Raw genomic sequence first — 15,102 nt, forward strand, 5'->3', positions numbered from 1 at the left:
GCCTAGGCGTGCAGGTGTTGGCTGGCAGAGCCATATTAGGACTGCCCCATCGATGTAGGTAATATTCCAATGTGGGCATAGCAGACACCCATACCTCCCAACCCCTAAGAGCACATCCACTGGATATTCCGTAAACCATTGGGGGAACACATAGGGACCATACCATTGAACTGTCCCCGATTACCAGGGACGTCCCTGATTACGACTCAGAATCTAACTCTGTCCCCCCTAAACCCTCCTAGAACTAGTGATATTAGAAGGAAAGGTGGTGGAATACATGTAATGAATAATGACAACATTTAAGATTCATAAACAGCATGTACCTCAGACAATGTATATGAATACATATGCTCTGGGTCTTTCAATGTGTCAGGTTAATAGCACCAAATTTCTAAATGTGTCCCTGATGTTGTTATGCAGTGTCCCTGATTCAGTGTTCATTTTTCCCCATTCAAATGAGAGGTCTGATAGTGTCAGAAAGCTCATATTCTGCTGACTACCTTAGAAAGATGATAGAATAATAGGTTAGGGTTACCACCTGTCCACCTTTGCGAGGGACAGTCCCCTTTGGGCAGTTGTGTCCTGCAAAATAATTGAAAATATGACAAATGTCCTGAGATTTTAGGACAAAGATTTTCCTATATTGTCTGTAGTAGTTGCATAAAACAATTATTTTGTATCTGAAACACCTAAATGTTATAAGAAACAGAATAAGCAACTATAATGCTACAAGAATAACCATTTATTTAGGAAAAACAGTGAAGTTCTTTCCTTTGTACTGGCTGTGGGTATGTCTTGCCATGCAAAATCTTACATTTCTACATAAAAGTCCCACATTGGGCAATTGAAAAGGTGGCAACCCTATAATAGGTACACGGTAGCATGACTTGGCCGATGGATGTGGGTCCCAAAATCCAATTACTTGTCTGCATTGAAGATTCTCTGTTCCCATGTATAAGCCAGACAGGTGCAGATTGTAAGAGGAACACACAAATAATATGAATAAATCACTGGACAGGCTGCCGATTCTGTACAGTCGAACGGCATGCCATCGCCTAATGGGCAACCATTCCCGATACTCTAGGCATGTAATCCGATGTAATATGCATCACAAGGTATTGTTGAGGACCCCACTCCCACCCAGGGGTATGAGTGTCAGATGCAAGCACTAATGGTGCATTTGCAAGTGCGGGAGCGAACGGGTGTAAGCCTGTTTGGCTACCAGTATGCGAGTATTGCACTGGTAAAGCAATGTAGAGGCTAACTGAGTGTAAGAAGCTGTAAAAAGAGGTTAGTATTGCTTAACACCATGCAAACCCACACACACCCTCTCACAACTGCTTTAATGTGCCTTACTCCCTCCATATCCAATGGCCTTGTTCTGCCCTGCAACAAAATAAACAGCCTCTGCAAGGCTCAGAACCAGGACCCTGCACACACAGCTAATGTGATTTACCAATACACCATGGCAGATATACAGACAACAGACAGTACCACAAACATATCATACAGCGCAGTCATTCAACAGTATAGGAATGTATCCCATCATGTACATGCATATGTGAGTGTTTATGTCCAGCATATGGGTACATACATATATAGAGATATATCAGGAACATACCATGTGGCATCAAAGCATTACAAATGAATGAAAAGGGAAAGACCAGCGATGCCTGTATTATGTAGTGGTGTTGTCCAGTGTAATCTCAAGACTCCCTCAGACAGACATGTGTCATTCATACACGCAAACAGTTGTACATTGGTGGTATGCATCACTATGTGCATGTAATATACATTAACACAACAGTACCTGTCAAATCATTATGTGTGAACAGTACTCTTGCAAGGTGCTGTGTGCAACATCATCATCATGATAAAGGTAAATGGGGTAACCATAGAGGGACTGGTAGTGTTGTGTGTAAAATGGGGTCATCCTCATCACGTGTACCTGAACCATTTAGGAGTGATGTGCATACCAGGATAGTGCGCCTGAACGACAGGGGTGAGGATAACAGGAGTATGTTGTGATGCATATTACAAGGGTTACATGTGTCCAGTGGGCACATGTGTGAAATGGATAGCAATGTATAGGGCAAATGTTGTCCTAGGAGCCAATTGGCCTTATGTTTCCATAGGGTGAGGGTCGGATGTGGGAGAAGGAGAGTAGGTATGGCCATGGAGGATAGGTAGGGTAGGATCACAGACAAGACAGCATACAGGGCAGGTATATGACACATGTGTGGGGATAAACCTCGGACGGGGATGGGTGTTTGGCATTCACAAGGCCATGGAAACAGTAGAACGGAGGTCCCCAGCCATGGGCAGCTGCCACTGAACCTAAACAGCTGCAAAGGAGGCAGTACTGGGGGCTGTCCAGGAAGGGCAGCATCACCCTGTAAATGTGACACTCCACCCTTGAGCTTGCGTATCTGGCTTCGGAACCCCTTAGTGAGCCCCCAGTGCAACACGTCTGAGACTGCATGACAGCAGACATGTTCCAGTCTGGTCCTGCTCCCAGGGGGGACATGCCCCATCCTCAGTGGTGGTGCAGAGCCAACAGAGGTTGAGGTCCAAGGCGGGGCCCCAGATGTGCTGGTGCCCGGTGCCATGGTCAGCTAAAGAGGGACAAGAGGTTCTGCCGGGACCTCCCAACACATACAGCCTATGGTGTTGCAGTTTAAACCCACATATGGCTTAGTGATAGACAACAGCATTCAGGATTACCTACAACAGTATCCATAGATATCACCGTCAACCCAACACAACAGATGGCATACATTTGCAGAGGGAGCACAACACATGCATATATACTGCATGACATCTGTACATTGTGTAGTAGATGTGTGACAGCAGCTATGAACAGTTGCCCATTATTGGCTTGGCACTGGGAACCCCAGACAGTGACTGTCATACCACTGTTTCATGTGACATATGTCCAGTCAGGGATGCGATGGCAGTAACACATCCCTATCATCGTGTACTGTCTGCAATCCTCACACTATGCTCCTGCTGTGCACAGATGTGTTTCAGAGTCTAACAAAGGAAACAAATGGTTCCACACACTGACCAGCTCACAGATGGCCCTACAGATGGGGGTCAATCACAAACAGAGTACTGTCATGTCTGTATTAAAACATGCAGAAAAGCCATTACCACACACATGTTAAATAGGCAGCAGTCTCAATGCAGCACAGCTACACTTACATGCTGTAGTTATATGTGGCACATCACCCTCCTGTCTTTAGGCAATTTCCCACTGTGTATTATGTTTGAGGTACATCCAGATATCATCTGTGATGCTGTTTCAGAACACCACATCCAGGTACCACTCACAGCGACTGTCATGGCCAAATACCAACATGATTTTCCTAGATAGTGTACTGTGTTTATCATGCGAAATGCTATGAGAACACCATCACAGCTGTTCCACATGCAATCAGTTAGAGGAGGACTGCAATAGGTGCAGATGCCATCACCTGATCATGTCCATTACTTACAATACACATGCTGCTGTTGAGCAGGTGTACAATTCCACATCCACCAGAAAGAGTGTGGGAGGGACAGGCAATGTACACCAGAGAAGGGCATTGAGACTAAACCCTAAGCATCGTCTGCCACATGCCTAACAGTACAGGGGTCAAACCCCTGACTGACTAGTCATTACTATTACTTGTGCATGAAGTTACTACATGTGCCAAAAGCTATGTTGCTGTGCTGTAAGAACATATATGTGTGTTGGTAAGAGACATCTTCAACAGAGATATAGTAGACATACATTAGGTGTAGCACACATGGCTGTCCACATGAACGGATGCCATTGTCACCACAACCACACTCTCTAATGGACTCGCGTTGACACTCTTTGCCAGGGCCACAAATACACAACCTAACTACTTAGTTTGCCACACTGCAGTAATGCACAGGACTACATGCACCACAGGGGATATCTGGAGGTTCTATGGGCTAGGCCATGTGAAAGTGTTTGACATCTGTTGGTATGCCAACGAGGGTTATACTGGGAGTGACTGTGGTTGTCAGCATCATAACCCACACGCAGACACAAGGTGCAAGTACTGACATGCATGTATGCATTGCTTCAGGGGTGTGTAGTGGTTGGCTGTGTAAGATGACTGTACAAGACTGGGTGAGGGGTAATCCTTGGCATCGCATCACCCGACAATGGTGTGCAGTGTGGTACAGGGGTGTAGTGTCTGCAATGTCCAACACAGATGGGTACTGCATGATCTGCCTTGACATCCCGGTTACCAATGTGTATGGCCATAGCTTTGCAATGCATGCCATGTCTGTGTTTGATAGTCCTTCACATGGACATTGACTGGGATCTGCATGTCCCACAATACTGTACAGTGACATGTACAGGTGTACCTGGTTTGGCAGGCACATGTTGTGTACACAGACTGTTATCCCCCGATATGCCAATACTGGCCTGGTGTGACGAAACCTGCTTATAGTCAGCAGGTTGACCCTGCACTTGCATTGATAGCATGATACAGGTATTCCCTGGTGTCAGTGGCATTGGTCCATACAGAGCACATGTGTTCAGCATTGTATAGCCTCTGTGGGTCACATTTGATGGCACCACATATGTTGCAGGCATCCAGTGGGGCACAGAGTGAAGGCACATTGTCCACAAATATGTGCTTATTGTACCGCTGTACAGGGTGCCATGTCCTCTGCAGCCCACTGTATTCACACCATGCCTACTATCTGTCATCAATGTGCATGGTACTAGCAACATAGCGGGATATCATATCCTTGGCAAGTGTGTTTGTGTATGGCACATGGGTGCAGGACATATACCGGGTACCAGTAGGGTTGCATATTTTATTCACCAGGCCTTTTGCCAGATGTAGGGGTATGGCTTGCCAACACAATCCCGCGGCTGACTGATAGCTGTACTCCTCGTGAGGTAGCCAAGGTGTCATAAGATGGACAAAATATAGGAAAACTACAAAATCCGCTTCCCAACATGTCCAGTGGTTAGGCACTCACAGCCACCTCTGCACAGGCTCTGACAGCCAAACACACACACTTGCCATGTCCTGTATTCGACCCCTACCTACTGTATCACACTGTAGCAATACGCTTTTAGGGCACGCGCTATGGTGAATACTGGGTTACAGCACTCCTACAGTGTATTCCTAGGTGGGTGACAACAGCAGGATTGACAAAGATGGTCATGTGATTTGTACAAAGCACTGTACAAGCAGACACACACACACACACACACACACACACACACACACACACACACACACACACACACACTTGGCATGTCTGGGATTAGAACACCGACCTAACTACTTTATCACACTACAGCTTTACGAAGTTACAGAACATGCTACCAAGATTACTGGGTCACAGCACTCCCAGAGGTGTATTTCTAGGTGGGTGACATCATCAGCCTTGCCAAAGGTGGGTATAGGAATTGTATGGAGTGTGAGCAGTCTAAAGGCATTATTCAGTCCTCAGGCAGATGGAGACAAACAAACAAACACACACAGTTGGCAAGTCTGGGATTAGAACACTGACCTAACTATTTAATCACACTTCAGCATTATGCAGTTACAGAATGCGCTACCGAGATTACTGGGTCACAGTAGTCCCAGAGGTATATTTCTAGGTGGATGACATCATCAGCCTTGCCAAAGGTGGGTATAGGAACTGTATGGAGTATGAGCAGTCTAAAAGCATTATTCTGTACTTGGGCAGATGGAGACACACACACACACACACACACACACACACACACACACACACACACATGCCAGTGGTGGGAACAGAACACCTGCCTATCTACAGATCACTATTACAACGCTACATAGTTACGAGTTGTGCCACAGAGACTACACATTTCAAGGCTGTCATTATGACCTTCTCGTAATGCGGACATCAACAGGGATGCTGACAGTTAAGATGTACATACCTGTGAACTTGTGTGTTTAAAGTAAGAATCCATCCTGAACAGGAGTATGCTCATCTGTGGAATGGACAACTACTATCACTATACAGGGTTACAATGGTCATGCCCATAGAGATAGAGGCACATAACTGACACAAGGTGTCACTGGGCATGCTCACACACTTAGTAGCACAGGGCTGTTCGGAATGCACTATGTATCCATCTACACAAGGTTATACTGGGCATGCTCATACACTTAGTAGCACAGGGCTGTTTGGGATGCACTATGATTCTAAACACGGAAGGCCACAGTGACCATGCTATTATAGTTAGACATAAAGAACACATTGTAATGGACTTTGGTGTTAGTAGTTGTCATTGTTAGCAGGAATGCTGCACTACATATATCTGAAACCGGTCTTATACACAACATCTGCTGCTGTCCGTCACCTTAGATGTACCATTCTATACCAAGCACAATACTACCACTCACAGTGATGTCTTGCTAGGAGTGGCAACTGCTTGACCAACATAATGAGCCAATGTCCTGCTGTAATTATGAGGTTTTCCAGTGTTTGTCATTCTGGGATGACATGACTGAAAGTAGACAGGCCTTTGTCACATATCACATGCATCCATGATTCAAGGGAGTGGGGATAATACCTAGGTAGCATTTGCTCATATAGTGCCATTCCAAGGCAAATGTCCTAAACACAGGATAATACTCTGACACCTAGAGGACAACTGCATTGAATGCTTATGCTAACCAGTGCTAGATGTGTAGCGTTCATGATCACAGCTGCTCACTGTAGATCCAACAACGGGGAATACTAACATCTGTGCAGTGAGGAACACCTGGCTGAAAGCTCTGTAGTGCAAAATAGCACTACCACCATATACCTCAGAATCAGACATGTGGGCCATAACACAGGTATGGACCGCTCCAGGTGGTGGTGTCCCCACATACATAAAGGCCACTCACATGTATTGACCAGTTCTCCCACAAAAAGTAACACAGATGAGTCAGGTGCAGAACACAGTGTCAAAAGCTGAATTCCAGGATGTAACCCTCAGACACCACCATGCCCTCGGACCACCAACATACATCCATACATGTGGTAGGACATACAATAGTACAACACCATGTGACCCTTGACCAGTGGACTGTACCTAGCTCTACATCAACTGTGCAGAGTACCCATATACTGACACAGTTGTATCATGCGTTATGCAATGCAATGATACCACTGTTTGTAACCAGGTCAGCTGTACACATACCAGGGGCCCTCAGTTATTTACATCATTAACAGATGACTGTTGCTGTACACCAGTAAACACCCTCATGTTTGGATATGACATACATGTACCTGCCCTGTATATGTACATGCCACACACATACAACATATATGTAAATGGCATAGCTGTTGTTGTCCTTTGTGCACACAGGTGGCTACAGCCATTACACACATGCACATGGAATGTAGATCCATGGCTGCTGAATGCTAACAGTACATAAGGTGTGATATCAATGTTGACAGAGGTAACATTCCCTCTGTACTGGTCACCCATTACACCTACCATATCATACAACAGTCCATGTGTCATGTATGTCATTACACATGTCCACCAATTGCAATGCCTACAAACATGCCCAAATGACAGGAATGTAGGACCTACACACATGTACATGTAGTGGTGTGCATTCAAATACCATGTGTGTGTAGTTGCTGATGTATGCAGGTGACGTGTGTCTTAGTACATCATGCAGTTGCAATGCAGCCTCAACATTACCAACTGTATATGGTGATATGCTGAAAGTACAGAAAGATGTACCTCAGGTATGGACAGATGTGTGGACATAACTAAGTGGTGGGGCATCTTTGCAGATGGATGTTTGCTGAGGACAGCTTAAAGGTGTGTCTGGCGGTACTAAAATAACCTGTGTAATCACTAAGCTATGGTGTTGTTAATTGAAGGGGAACACATACAACATAGACAGCGGTCAGGGTGACACCGAAGGTAAATCACTTGACACCTGTAACAGTTAAGACCTCCCGTGTGAATATATCAGCACAGTTGCCAAAGGAAGTGTCAGTACACTTTGTAATGTGTGCAATACTGCTGTAAGTCTGTCATACATATCATGAGATAGGCAGGTGTTTGATTCATAGTACTGGCATGTGTGGGTGTGTGTGTGTCCATATATGTCACGTATGGTGGGGAATACATCTCAATTGTTACTCACTCTCTGTACAGACTGCAATGGAGAAAGCAAGACCTAGGCAGGGGTGTGTATCTCACACATATAAGGTATCTGTATGTGCGTGACATAGGTGTATTCAATAGTGAATGCCACAGTGTGTGTGTGTGTGTGTGTGTGTGTGTGTGTGTGTGTGTGTGTGTGTGTGTGTGTGTGTGTGTTTATGGCTGTCTGGTCCCTGGAGTGAGGATGTATGTTACCATAGAGAACTGATAAGACCCCTCCCTCCATCCAGGCGATGTAATCTACTATCCGTGTTGATGTCCCCGATCTTAGGCCATACTGATTACCTGTGTAATCTCTGTGGCGTGTCATGTAAGTGCACAGTACTGTAATGATGATTTGCACATAGGCAGGGGTCCTTGCTTCAACACTAGCAACTGTGTGTGTGTGTGTGTGTTACTCTGTCGGTGAATCCGTGAGTGTGTGGGTGTGTTACTGTGTCTCTGAATACATGTGTGTGAATACCTGAATGTGTGAGTGCAGTTGTGTGTTCACATCCTGTCATGGGAATGTGTATTACTGCTTCCCAATGAGGCATCACGCTTCTCACTGGCCTCTACCCTTGTCATCAGCTAGACCGCTCTCTTACCTCTCCACTCCATGTAACTGTACCTGTGATGTCATTGTTAGCAGGAATGCTGCACTACATATATCTGAAACTGGTCTTATACACAACATCTGCTGCTGTCCGTCACCTTAGATGTACCATTCTATACCAAGCACAATACTACCACTCACAGTGATGTCTTGCTAGGAGTGGCAACTGCTTGACCAACATAATGAGCCAATGTCCTGCTGTAATTATGAGGTTTTCCAGTGTTTGTCATTCTGGGATGACATGACTGAAAGTAGACAGGCCTTTGTCACATATCACATGCATCCATGATTCAAGGGAGTGGGGATAATACCTAGGTAGCATTTGCTCATATAGTGCCATTCCAAGGCAAATGTCCTAAACACAGGATAATACTCTGACACCTAGAGGACAACTGCATTGAATGCTTATGCTAACCAGTGCTAGATGTGTAGCGTTCATGATCACAGCTGCTCACTGTAGATCCAACAACGGGAATACTAACATCTGTGCAGTGAGGAACACCTGGCTGAAAGCTCTGTAGTGCAAAATAGCACTACCACCATATACCTCAGAATCAGACATGTGGGCCATAACACAGGTATGGACCGCTCCAGGTGGTGGTGTCCCCACATACATAAAGGCCACTCACATGTATTGACCAGTTCTCCCACAAAAAGTAACACAGATGAGTCAGGTGCAGAACACAGTGTCAAAAGCTGAATTCCAGGATGTAACCCTCAGACACCACCATGCCCTCGGACCACCAACATACATCCATACATGTGGTAGGACATACAATAGTACAACACCATGTGACCCTTGACCAGTGGACTGTACCTAGCTCTACATCAACTGTGCAGAGTACCCATATACTGACACAGTTGTATCATGCGTTATGCAATGCAATGATACCACTGTTTGTAACCAGGTCAGCTGTACACATACCAGGGGCCCTCAGTTATTTACATCATTAACAGATGACTGTTGCTGTACACCAGTAAACACCCTCATGTTTGGATATGACATACATGTACCTGCCCTGTATATGTACATGCCACACACATACAACATATATGTAAATGGCATAGCTGTTGTTGTCCTTTGTGCACACAGGTGGCTACAGCCATTACACACATGCACATGGAATGTAGATCCATGGCTGCTGAATGCTAACAGTACATAAGGTGTGATATCAATGTTGACAGAGGTAACATTCCCTCTGTACTGGTCACCCATTACACCTACCATATCATACAACAGTCCATGTGTCATGTATGTCATTACACATGTCCACCAATTGCAATGCCTACAAACATGCCCAAATGACAGGAATGTAGGACCTACACACATGTACATGTAGTGGTGTGCATTCAAATACCATGTGTGTGTAGTTGCTGATGTATGCAGGTGACGTGTGTCTTAGTACATCATGCAGTTGCAATGCAGCCTCAACATTACCAACTGTATATGGTGATATGCTGAAAGTACAGAAAGATGTACCTCAGGTATGGACAGATGTGTGGACATAACTAAGTGGTGGGGCATCTTTGCAGATGGATGTTTGCTGAGGACAGCTTAAAGGTGTGTCACAAGCGGTACTAAAATAACCTGTGTAATCACTAAGCTATGGTGTTGTTAATTGAAGGGGAACACATACAACATAGACAGCGGTCAGGGTGACACCGAAGGTAAATCACTTGACACCTGTAACAGTTAAGACCTCCCGTGTGAATATATCAGCACAGTTGCCAAAGGAAGTGTCAGTACACTTTGTAATGTGTGCAATACTGCTGTAAGTCTGTCATACATATCATGAGATAGGCAGGTGTTTGATTCATAGTACTGGCATGTGTGGGTGTGTGTGTGTCCATATATGTCACGTATGGTGGGGAATACATCTCAATTGTTACTCACTCTCTGTACAGACTGCAATGGAGAAAGCAAGACCTAGGCAGGGGTGTGTATCTCACACATATAAGGTATCTGTATGTGCGTGACATAGGTGTATTCAATAGTGAATGCCACAGTGTGTGTGTGTGTGTGTGTGTGTGTGTGTGTGTGTGTGTGTGTGTGTGTGTGTGTGTGTGTGTTTATGGCTGTCTGGTCCCTGGAGTGAGGATGTATGTTACCATAGAGAACTGATAAGACCCCTCCCTCCATCCAGGCGATGTAATCTACTATCCGTGTTGATGTCCCCGATCTTAGGCCATACTGATTACCTGTGTAATCTCTGTGGCGTGTCATGTAAGTGCACAGTACTGTAATGATGATTTGCACATAGGCAGGGGTCCTTGCTTCAACACTAGCAACTGTGTGTGTGTGTGTGTGTGTTACTCTGTCGGTGAATCCGTGAGTGTGTGGGTGTGTTACTGTGTCTCTGAATACATGTGTGTGAATACCTGAATGTGTGAGTGCAGTTGTGTGTTCACATCCTGTCATGGGAATGTGTATTACTGCTTCCCAATGAGGCATCACGCTTCTCACTGGCCTCTACCCTTGTCATCAGCTAGACCGCTCTCTTACCTCTCCACTCCATGTAACTGTACCTGTGATGTCACCCACTATGGATGTCACGTCTGTAGCCACAGTAGCTTAATACACAGTTATCATGCTCTTGGAACAGTAGATGTGTTTGGAACGTGGGACATTCTAACTGTGATGTGGAAGCTACAAGGTGCATATTGGTATTTTCATACATAACCTGTGAGTAGTCCACATTTACATATGGGACACTAACTGCAAACACTGACATCCACCGGCACATGCAATTAGACCTGAAGGAGGAAAGCAGAACATCATGACCAACATGCAGTTACTGTTGTTACACAAGACACATACTGTTAACAGTACAAAATAGATTGTAATCCTGTACTACATGGTATGTCTGCTGCCTGTCAACAGTACACAATTGTAATCTACACTTATCTTCCTGTCTGTTCACCCTGTGCATCAGACCATATGAGCATGTCCTTGTATCGATGGTGTGGATGACAGGGATGCGGCACAGGCATCATCAAATGCACAGGGTGATAACGTTTTCCAGAGGCTTAGGCTGCACCATTGGATGACATCATGTGTATGGGTTAGGGCCTTTGATCTAAATGGGCATGTGTGGATGTTATGCATGTGTGTGTTGCGGTGCCCTACATATGCTTCCGGCATGTGCGTGTATGTATGCACACAGTTCTGGCATGTGTCTGGCCTACACAGGGGTATTATTGACAGCTGTGGACTGTACAGGCCAGGTTTTATAGTTCACGGTGTCCGGCCATGGCCACGTGACCTGTGCCTGCCAGGGGTTGCACAGGCACTGCCAGGCACATGTGCAGATTGGGTACTGTTTGATGACACATGTCCACTAGAACCATGTCACTGTTGGGACCAACCAGGGCCACATGCAAATGGCCTGCTGTGTCCTGGTGTAGACAGGACAGCACCAGCTGCACTGCTGCTGCTATCGCCACTATGGGAGCGGGCATGTGAGGTAGCTCATTCATGTAGACCTGAAACAGGTGATGTAGCAGGCCTACGTCCACGTGCCCAATGCCTCACTCCTACCAGATGTTCCAGCACAGACAGTTCACACTCACGGATTGTCATGCCATGGTCAAGGACTCCAATCATGTCACCCAATCATCTATCCAAAGCTTCAGCAATCTGCTGTTGAGCATTTACCATTGCCTGGATGTTGTTGTTTAAAGAATGGACAGCAGCCCTCTGAAGCTTCTGATCATCTCTGTTGTGCTATTCAGCACGTGCCTGTGCCTCCATTACAGCCTGAAACATGTGTCTGGTGACACCAGCTGCTGCACTCTGTCTTGCAGGGGCATATTGGCCAGAGGTCCTCCTATGAGCAGCACTGGCCACATGCCTGTGTGGGGCATCACCAGTCAGTTGGCTGACACCATGGTGTACAGGCACACCTTCCATAGCCTCCACACTTTCCTGTTCCAAGCTACCACACACCAACTGTTCTTCCTCTATGGCCACTGGTGATGGGGTATGTGTAGGCATGAGAACTGTGTGCGGGGATGAGGGGAATATAGGTGGAATGGCAACCAATGGCACAGATTCAGCCCCTGACAACCCTGCCTGTGCCTCAATCATATGTTCATCATCACTGATAGAGTTTGTGGGGACACTAACATCAGATGGACCGCAGGAGGGGAACGCACCCACATCACCTGTGAGTGGCAGACAAGAACTGTACATTACAATCTATACAATAGACACACACACACACACACACACACACACACACACACACACACACACACACACACACACTATGGCACCCAACAAGCATATGATATGACAGAAGGCATGCAACATGCATGTGATACGGCAGACAGCATGCAGCTCAGACAATAATAGTGGTAGTTATCGTACACCCCTGAGTTGCACACAACAGCATGCATGTGTCATAGCAGAAGGCATGCAAATTACACAATCATAGTAGTAGTTAGCATAGACCATGTAGACCAGCACAGGTTAACAGTACACCTGCCTGATGTGTGGCATATGACCTTGACAATCACATGTAGTATGACATGTCATCTGTTGACGTGTGCAATGACATGCATACATGTTTAACACAATGGTGTCCTGTCAAATATACAGTGGGGTAATGGTGTCCCAATGCAGTGTTGTCTGTCCGCCCTAAATATATACTGCACATTTAGCTGATGTGCATGGCCATTGCAGGGAATCATGAGGCGTCTCTATTGCTATACAGTGTGAGTTACAGACACAGTTCATAGCCATGACTGTGTTCAGATACAATACATATGTACTGTGGAATGTGGACCCACATTACTGAGGTGTATACACACTAAACCATGATGTGGAATGTGTGACACAGGTCACTAAAGGGTATCCGGATGACACCCCTGCACATCTGCAACCATATTGCTGCTGCATGGCAACTATGGCCAGACATGACAAACTCATCGGTACACCATGTCCCACATGACATATGTGTGTCTATTTCACATGTCTGTGTTGTCCCATATGACATACACCCATATATGCCATATGCTCCACTGATGACAGGGTTATGCAGACAAAGAGTGGTATGTTTGATATGTGGGATATGTTTTTCAGGATAGCTAGGCAGTGTTGCAGCCAGCCCACTAGATGTCATGGACATGTCAGATAGCACATCATATTGTGTGACATTCATAGCAGGGGTATGTTCCACACCGGTGAATCCTGTGGGCTGGCCATACTCCAGCTCACTGTGTAGTACTGTTTGCATTCCTCACATGTGTAGTTCTGATCTGTAGTACATGTCCCTACAGTGAACAGCACCTCCAGCATTGTATGCACAGCTGTCCACACATCTGGCAATGACAGTTTGTGAGGTTTCATGTTGGTGTTTCACATAGTTTGCAAGTATTGCACATGGGTAGCCATTGTGATGCATTGCAAGTCCAACCTGTATATTGTGACAGGACTATACATTATGTGTACATGTGGTAAATGGCCACATGGCAGATAGATCTGTGCATTAACATGCCTGATAAATAATAACAGTCTCACTTGCAACGGGCTGCTGTTGCAGCGGAACGCCAGAGGTACCTAAATAGGAGTGACACAGCATTATGATCATTATCCATGCCTGTATGATAGCTACAGGGTGCAATGTGCATGTTAACACATACGCCAGTACAATAGACTATACTATGGAGGATGCACATGTGAGCATACACAGAGTAGCATACTATAGTATGCGGCATGTGTGTATACATGCCTTGCATATGATGTTACATTACATATTGTACAGTGACACATGTAACTATATGGAATATAGTTGTTATATGTACAGTAGTGACTTACCAGGCAATTCCAGGCTCAGTGGTTGAGAAACACCCACCTCCAAGATATCAGCTAAGGCTTGTGGATGCTGTTCTGCAGGTGTCCCCAGGTTGGCTAGTAGCTCCTCAGTACGTGTGAGTAGGGGCTGGGTTGGTGGCCCACCACCTGTTGCACATTGTTCCCTGGTGATTGCATTTGCACACTGTTTCGTCCATCTAATGAGGTCTGTACCGTGTCTGTGCACCTGCTGGTATATGCAATTGTGGCCACCCACATCATTAACCCTTTTGCAAAGTTCCTGCCACAGGGCATCCTGCTGCTGTGCATCCTGCGACACATGGCTGAACAGGATATCATGATTGTCATGTAGGTATGGGATGAGGGCCTCATCCTCCAATCGAGTATAAGGTGGTAGCCTTGCAGGTGGCATACCTGGAAGGCATAATGATGGAGACAGGTCACAATAACTCACAGAGACATACAGAGCTACAGCTGAACATACATATGTATCACATTTATTAC

Source organism: Protopterus annectens, chromosome 6.part0 (assembly GCF_019279795.1).
Source record: "Protopterus annectens isolate FY-2018-M chromosome 6.part0, PAN1.0, whole genome shotgun sequence".
Lineage (NCBI taxonomy): Eukaryota > Metazoa > Chordata > Ceratodontiformes > Protopteridae > Protopterus > Protopterus annectens.